This window comes from Arachis duranensis, chromosome 2, assembly GCF_000817695.3.
Source record: "Arachis duranensis cultivar V14167 chromosome 2, aradu.V14167.gnm2.J7QH, whole genome shotgun sequence".
Classification (NCBI taxonomy): domain Eukaryota; kingdom Viridiplantae; phylum Streptophyta; class Magnoliopsida; order Fabales; family Fabaceae; genus Arachis; species Arachis duranensis.
This window is the reverse complement of record NC_029773.3, coordinates 69,673,316-69,681,863: the sequence shown is the minus strand read 5'-3', so window position 1 is coordinate 69,681,863 and position 8,548 is coordinate 69,673,316.

Here is an 8,548-nt window from a genome sequence, read left to right as displayed (position 1 = left end):
GTGCATTATGTACGTGTGTATGCTTTCTTTGTTGTATTCTATTTTCTGTATTCCCTATTTGGTTACTATTTTCTGTTTATTTACTATTTCTTGTATTTTATGTTCAAGTACGATTATTTGGTAATAATAAAGAAGTAATGAACTTAACTAACAGTTCTGACCCTACTAAGAACCCCCAAGTTCTTACCCCTTTCCTTCCCCTTTTAGATGAAGCTCCAGTGGCCCAGTAATGACAGATAATCGTGCAGAAAAGTAGTACATAATATTTTGCCTTTTGATGAAGTTTAGCTTGGCCTATGTCTCGAAGACCTAGAATATTATTCCCTCGCTTTTGTAACTTAGAGAGAGCAGGAAGTGTAAGACCCAGAAATTTTGAAAAATTTTATTATGAGCCAATTTCAAATTTATTTATTTATTAGAGATTTTATTTTCAAAAATGATTTCATTGAAAATAATTAAATCAGGTTTTGATAATTAAAATATAAATTTTACTTAATTTTATTATTATTGAATAATTTTCTATACTTAAATTTTAAAATTTAGCAGTTGTAAAAGAATAAGAATTTTATATGATTTAGTTTAAATAATTGAGATTTTAGAATTTAATATTTTAATTTCATAAACAAAGAAAATAAATTATATCATCTCTAATTTTAAATTAAGATACTTGATTAAAATCTAATTAGCAAATTGATAATTAAGTAATATTTTGAAAGTAATTTTAAGGGATTAAATTAGATTTCGAATTAATAAAATATACCCTAATTTGATTAGAATTACCAAATCCTAATTAACCCAAATATCTCCAAATTAAACCCTAACCTCCCTAATACTAACAGCACCGCCATCCACCCCCCCAAAACCCTCAGCCATTCACCCATTCACTGAGAAAGAAAGAAAGAAAAGCAGGAAGAAAGAAAGGGAGAAACGAACAGAGAAGAGAGGGAGATTCGAGAAAGCAGGGGGAACAGAGGAGAAGGAGGATGAAATCGCATGTCACTGCCGCGCCCAGTCGCCGTCTGTGAAGCCATCGTCGCCGTTGAAGCTTTGGGTCGCCGTCAGCTTCGTGCAGAGCTCCCATGGGTGTTGTTGTCGAGCTTGCAAATGACAGAGGGAGGCGTCGGTGCCTGTGCCGCCGTCGTTCCTCCATCGTCGCCGAAGATCTGCTACTGCATCCACCGGAGCTCTACGCTTCCGTGCTGGCCGCCGATGACCGCAACTAAAGCCTCTGTCTTCTTGGGTATCAATTGCCGCGAGTTACTTAGTTGTACGCCGTCGCCGAAACCAGGCCAGATTTACCGGTAACTGTTTCTTCCTTTCTTGAATTTGATCTGCTTCTATTTTGTTCCACTATTCTTATTATTGTTAGTGTCTCTGCTACCTTAATCACTCAGAGTGATGTTATTGCCGCTAGGACGGATGCCCGGGTCTGATTTCTATTTTTCTGCCACTGGGAGCAGACGCCGGAGCTATTCTTAATAATTATGGTTGGGTATCTTTTTCGATTCTAGGCCATTTACATGTTTTACTATCTTTTCCATGCTTGTTTTGATTTGATTTTTGTTTATGTTCTTGTGTGGATTTCTTGAAGCTGTTTCAGCTACTGTAATTGCAATTTATAATAACGCGGTCGCTATAAGAGGTGTCAGAGTTGTTGCCGTTTTCGTGATGTTAATGTTGTCGCTGTTGCCAGGAATTAAAAGAAAAGGGAATTGTCACGATAAGTTATGCGGACTCGGTTAACTAAGGTAGGGGATCGTTTTAAAGTTAAAATATTTTGGGGTTGAATACATGATGAGTTTAGTGGATTAATGTAAGTGAATTAATTTCTGTGCTTGAAATGATTTTCTGCTGTGCTTGAAGTTGTGGCTGAATTGATTATTGATTTATCAATTTTTTTAAGTTTCTGGCAAAAATGATTGAATATGTTGATTTTGAACCTTTGTTTGAAATTGGTTCTTGTTGATTATGAAAGATGGGTTTGGAAATGTTAATTTGAAATGTTGGTTTTGATTGAGTCGAAGTTGAAAAGAAGGGACCCGTAATGGGTGGCAAACTCCAGTTTTTAGGGGAGGTGTTGTTAGAATTTTTCTAAGAATTTTGAAGAAGTTTTGGTTGTGATTTCAAAAATGCTTTTGATTTAAGTAACTTTAATAAAAGAAGTATGTTTTGAATGTTTTGGAAGATTATTAAAGAGAATTGGATTCTTATGATTTGGTTAACTTGTGGTTTTAAACTCATTTGATTTCTAATGATGAAAAGAGATTTAATTAACTAGCCAAATACTTTAAAATAGTAAATTGAGTATAAATTCAAAGGATTTGGGAATAGGAAAGTGAGTTTAAGGTTTTTAATGAAATTGAAGAGGAATAAAGTTATTTTAAGAAATATGATGAAAAATGTGTGGTGTTGATTTGGAGGCGAGTTTAGTGAGTTGTTTGAAGGTTGTCTTTGAAATTAGGGTGTGATTTAGTGACAATTGGGTTGTTTGAAATCTGGTGATGACTTTGGTTAATTATAGTGATGTGGGGTGATGACTGTGATTGATGATGTTGGTTATGATATTGATGACAAGGTTCGTGATGAATGAGACATGATTGAGAATGATGTGGATATTGATGAATTATAATTGAAATATTCATATGGCTTATTTATTTGAATTATTTGAGATACGAGTTTTTCTGGGTAAAGTATCGTGGCTTGCCACCAGGTGTTCCAGGTTGAGACTCGATATTCTATTGATCCTACGATGTAAGGGTGACCGGGCACTTATAAATTCCCGGAAATGGTACCCCCATTGAGCGATTTGATATATATATGAGAAAAAGCTATGCATAGACTCATGGGAATGCGCATCGGGAGACTGTCCAATGGTTAGCTACCAGGACATGTCAAGTTGGCTGTATAATCGACAGATGAGCTCATTAGCCATAGGACAGGAATGCATCATATGCATTTGTATGTTTTGATTGAGTGCGTATTTGTTTTGGTTTGCTTAATTGCTTAGCCATGTTCATCTGCTACTTGTTTTACTTGCTGTACTTGAATCCTATCTGTGATTTCTCTGTTTGTCTTGTATGTGTATGTTTACCTGAGAGACCCTTTTTGGTGGAGGCGTGATGAGGGTGGTTTTTGGTATGTGGTAATGAAGGTTGAGTCAGGTGGACTAGGTGTTGCTTGAGTATTCTAATATATATATTATTTGAATAGGAGTGAGCAAGGTGAGTTGGATAGGAAGTCACTAGGCACGTCTTTGGTCCTTTTTGTTTCTTTAAACTATTCATCTTACTAATTTGTAAGTTAAAGGAATTTCTTTAAACACCTTCTAAAGTAAGCTTTTCACCAAAACTTTTTTTAAAAGGTTATTTCAAAAGAAAATTGTTTTATAATGGAATTAATTCTATTTGAAAGTATTTCTTTACTTTTGTTAGAAACAAGAGACTGAGAGAGTAATCTGAAAAGTGTATTATTCAGTGTGATAAAAGGTACAATATACAAGGGGTATTTATAGATGCTAAATGAATCAGAGTAATAAAGGCATAGAATCCTATAATTAATATAAAGATATACTATATAAATATAGACGATACTAATTGGTCTAAATTGATGCTAATGATTCTCTAACATCCCTCTTCAAACTCAAGTGGGAGCTAAGGAGACCAACTCGAGTTTGGATAACAAAGTCCAGAAACGAGTCGGGTGATGAGCTTTCGTGAAGATATCAGTAGTCTGATCTAGTGTTCCAACAGCAATGAGACGAATAGCATCAATAAGGATACGTTGCCGAACAAAGTGACAATCAATCTTAATGTGTTTGGTGCGTTCATGAAGAACATCATTATGGGCGATCTGAATAGCACTGCGGTTATCACAAAAAAACATCAGTAGGGGACGACTGAGGAGCACCCAGATCCGCGAGAAGCTAACGAACCGAGATAACTTCAGCAGTGGTGTCAGCGAGGGCACGGTACTCAGCATCTGTGCTTGAACGAGCAGTGAACGTTTGCTTCTTAGCACGCCAAGAAATGAGAGTGTCGCCAAGAAACAAACAGTAACCAGTAGTGGAACGACGATCAGTGGGATCACCAGCCCAATCAGCATCGGAGTAAGCCTGAAGAGACAAAGAGGAATGGGCCGAAAAATAAAGGCCATGAAATAGAGTGCCTTTGATGTAGCGAAGAATGCGAAGAACTGCCATAGTGAGTAGTACGAGGAGCTGACAAGAACTGGCTAAGTACATGAACTGGATAGGCGATGTCTGGTCGGGTGACAGTCAAGTAGACGAGACCGCCAACTAACTATCGATAAAGAGTCGGATTATCCAAAATAGTGTCATCCATAGGGGTAAATCAAACATTAGGCTCAAGAGGAGTAGACTCAGTGCGACTATCTGTAATCCCAGTGCGAGCAAGAAGATCTGAAGCATACTTAGCCTGAGAGAGATAGATACCATCATCGGTGGAGATGACCTCGAGACCAAGAAAATAGCTGAGAGAACCAAGATCTTTCATCTCAAAGGTTCGGTGAAGTGAGGCCTTGAGATCAGAGATACCATCAACATCATCCCCAGTAATGATCATGTCATCAACATACAGAAGTAGAAGAACGACTACACGTTCACTTTTACGAATAAAGAGAGCATGCTCATGAGGACTGCAAGTGAAACCAAGACTGCATATGGTAATGCTGAACTTGTCAAACCATTCACGAGGAGCTTGCTTAAGCCCATAGAGTTCTTTGCGAAGGAGACAAACTTTGCCAGAGGGACAAGAATAACCCGGAGGGGGCTTCATATATACCTGCTGTTTCAAATCTCCATTAAGAAATGCATTCTTCACATCCATTTGACTGAGAGACCATTTTTTGACCGCAACAATGGCAAGAAGAGCGCGAACAGATGTGAGACGAGCAACAGGAGCAAAAGTCTCTTCATAGTCAATACCATGCTCTTGCGTACAACCCTGAGCAACCAATCGCGCCTTATACCGGTCAATAGAACCATCAGAGCGAGTCTTGATCTTGTATACCCATCTGCTGCCTACAACTTCTTAAGCAGAAGGAGGATCAACCAAATCCCAAGTGTGTGCCTTTTCAAGTGCCTGTATTTCTTCCTGCATTGCTTGTTGCCAATTTGGATTTGTGGAGGCTTCTCTGAATGACTTAGGTTCGTTGATGAAGGATAGTAGAAAAACAATGATAATTAAGAAGATGAGGAGGTGGATTCCTTACCCTTGAAGAACGAGCAGGAGGAGGAGGCATGGCAGTAGGAGCAGGATCATTGTCTGGTCTGGAATCATTGGGAGATGGAGAAGGCGGAAGAACAGGAGGCTGTGGAGGGTCACTCGAGATAGAATCTGTAGAATCATCACTTGGAAAAAGATCAACATTAGGGTTAGTAAACAGAGGTGACTGAGTAGTAGGGATTGACTCAAAGGATGAGAACTGAGAAAACATGTGATGCTCCCAGAAGACAACATGACGAGATATACTGACATGTTTAGAGAGAGGATCCCAACAATGATAACCCTTGTGTTCAGTGCCATAACCAAGGAAACAACACATACGAGCCCGAGGTTCAAGTTTACTATGTTCGTGAGGCTAAAGAAGAACAAAACATACACATCCGAAAACTCGAAGAGAACTATAATCTGGGGAGGTATGATAAAGACGCTCAAAAGGAGTAACATTACCAAGAACAGAAGAAGGGAGTCCATTAATAACATGAACAACAGTAAGAACAGCTTCACCCCAAGTATGCTCAGGACACGAAGAAGAAAGGAGCATTGCACGGATGGAGTCAAGAATGTGACGGTGTTTACGTTCAGCTCTACCATTTTGTTGCGACGTACCAGGACAAGAAAACTCAGACAAAGTACCCTGTTCTGCAAGAAAGGTTAAGAGTTTGGAATCACGGTATTCCATAGCATTATCACGTCCAAAAACCTTAATGACCTTTGAAAATTGACTTTTAATCATAGTAGCAAAGTTGATATAGATTTGGGGTAACTCATGGCGATTAGCCATCAAATAAATCCATGTAAAACGGGAATAATCATCAATGAAAATGACAAAGTATCGAGCTCCGCCCATAGAGGCAGTGGGAGCGGGGCCCCAAACATCAGAGTGAATGAGATCAAAAGGAGAGCAAGCAAGAGATGAATTATTGTGAAAATATAAAGCAGGTTGTTTGGCAGTTTGGCAAGAAATACAATCAAAAGATTCATTTGGAACCTGACCTAAAACACCCTGAGACACAAGAGGACGCAGTTTTCCTAAGGAGGTATGGGCAAGACGTTGATGCCATAAGTGAAGGGTAGAGGGAGAAGAAGCAGCACAGAGATTTGGTACATGAGGAATATGAAGTTTCTCGAGTTCAAATAACCTTCCGACCTTACGTCCAGTCCCGATGATCTGTCCCGTCCGAGGATCCTGTACACGACAACCAGAAACAGAAAAAGTGACTTCAAAACCTAGATCAACAAGTTACCAACAGAAATAAGATTAAAGTTTAGTTTGGGAATATAATAAGTATCAGGAAGATTAAGAGTCGACTGGGATATAGAACCCTTGTGTGTTGGGTGCAAGAGGGAACCGTTTGCAGTATTGACAGAAGGTCCATTTGTAGTGGCAGGCAGAGACGAGAAGATATTACGCAATGGAGACATGTGATTAAAGCATCCCGAGTCAAAATACCATTTAGAAGTACCTAGAGGGGTCGAAAGAGCAGCAGGGGTATTACCATAAAGGGAGAGAAGACGTTGAAGAAGAGACGCAATATCAGATAGAGAGACAGGAGACGAGTTGAGAGAAGCAGTGGTGGTAGATTCAACAGTAGAAGCAGGCGCGGGACGCGGTGGGCGAGTAGGACAGGTAGTAATCAAATGTCCCGAGAGCTTGCAATAATGGCAAAATAGTTGCGTACAATGGTAGCTAATATGACCTTTCTGGTGGCATGTGCGACATTCAACAGAGGGACAGTTGGAGAACGGGTGCCCGAAACGGTTACAGTTGCGACAGAAGGCCCCCTTTCTGTCTGTGGCAGCAAAAACATCTGACTTTTCCATAAAAGTCATAGAGAACAAGGAGAGGAGAGAAAAACTGCAATTTCTAAGCAGAAAATGAGGAAACGGATGGCAAAATCGGAAAGAGCTCACCAAAAAATCTTAGGGAGGGTCCCACTTGTCCGCCACGTTAGCGCCATGTCGTCAGACACGTCAGTGCCACATCAGCGAAGAATGACACGTGGCAGCACCTGAGAGGAGGGAGAGAGACACGCTGGTAGCGTGCTGGAGGCGCGGGCCAGGCGCGAGTCGGGTCAGGTCGGGTACGCAGGTCTACGGAGGAAAGCTTCGTCGCGACACGTGGCAGCACCTAGAGCGTTGGATCGGTGCCGAGATCAACGGCTGCTGAAACTTCTGAAAGGCAAAACAGCAGTGGTGGCCAGCTCACTTCCGGCGGCGCGTGGCGGTGCGTCCTGTGGCGTCCGGTGGCGAGGTTGGCAGCTTTGGAAAGCTGACGAATAGGAGATCATAATGATGCTGGAGGTGACGAACCAAAGCATTGGAAACACAGAGAAAAATGAGGGCAAAGAGGCATGGGTGGAATCTGGAAAGGAGAGCAACCTGGTCGTGGCAGCGTCTTTCGGCGGCGCGTGGAGGCGCGTCTGGAGGCGGATGGCGGCGATTCTGGTTGTGTTGGAAGCACGGCGACAAGACGAACAAGATGGTTACGGGAGTGACGAACCAAATTGTCAAAAAGGGAACGAAAAAGGAGGCCAAAGAACACTGCCGGAAAGGAAAAAAAACAATAGGGCTATAAACTAAAATTCATTTGAAAAAAAATCTAAGCTCTTGATATCATGTTAGAAACAAGAGACTGAGAGAGTAATCTGAAAAGTGTATTATTCAGTGTGATAAAAGGTACAATATACAAGGGGTATTTATAGGTGCTAAATGAATCAGAGTAATAAAGGCATAGAATCCTATAATTAATATACAGATATACTATATAAATATAGACGATACTAATTGGTCTAAAGTGATGCTAATGATTCTCTAACAACTTTGATGGTATTCCCGTCCCTATTGAGAGCGTGTGGTTTGTTCTCACCCAGATATCTTCTACCCTTTCAGTGATACAGGTTCGAAGACTCAGTTTGAAGCTGCGGGCGATTATTGACTTTATTTATAAGTTAAGTTACTTTCATAGAGTTCCCTCGCTTGTTGTTTAAGATTTTTATTTTATACAGAGGGATATATATGTGTTGTATCTGAATTTTATTTTGATTTATTTGTATAAGATTTGTTATTATTAGTAATTATATGATTATTATTACCTGGTGATGTTTAATATATAATTTTTAGTGAGTTGGAAATAATTTTTTGGCATTTTATTAAAGATTAAAACATGATATCAAACTAAAGGCTCAATATTAAAATAATTAATAATAAAAATAAGTTAGTAAATCTTACTTTTAGTACGATCATGACGTATTGAAAATTGAGTCGTTACTGAAAGTATGGAGTTTAAGTTAGTCTACGTACCAGTT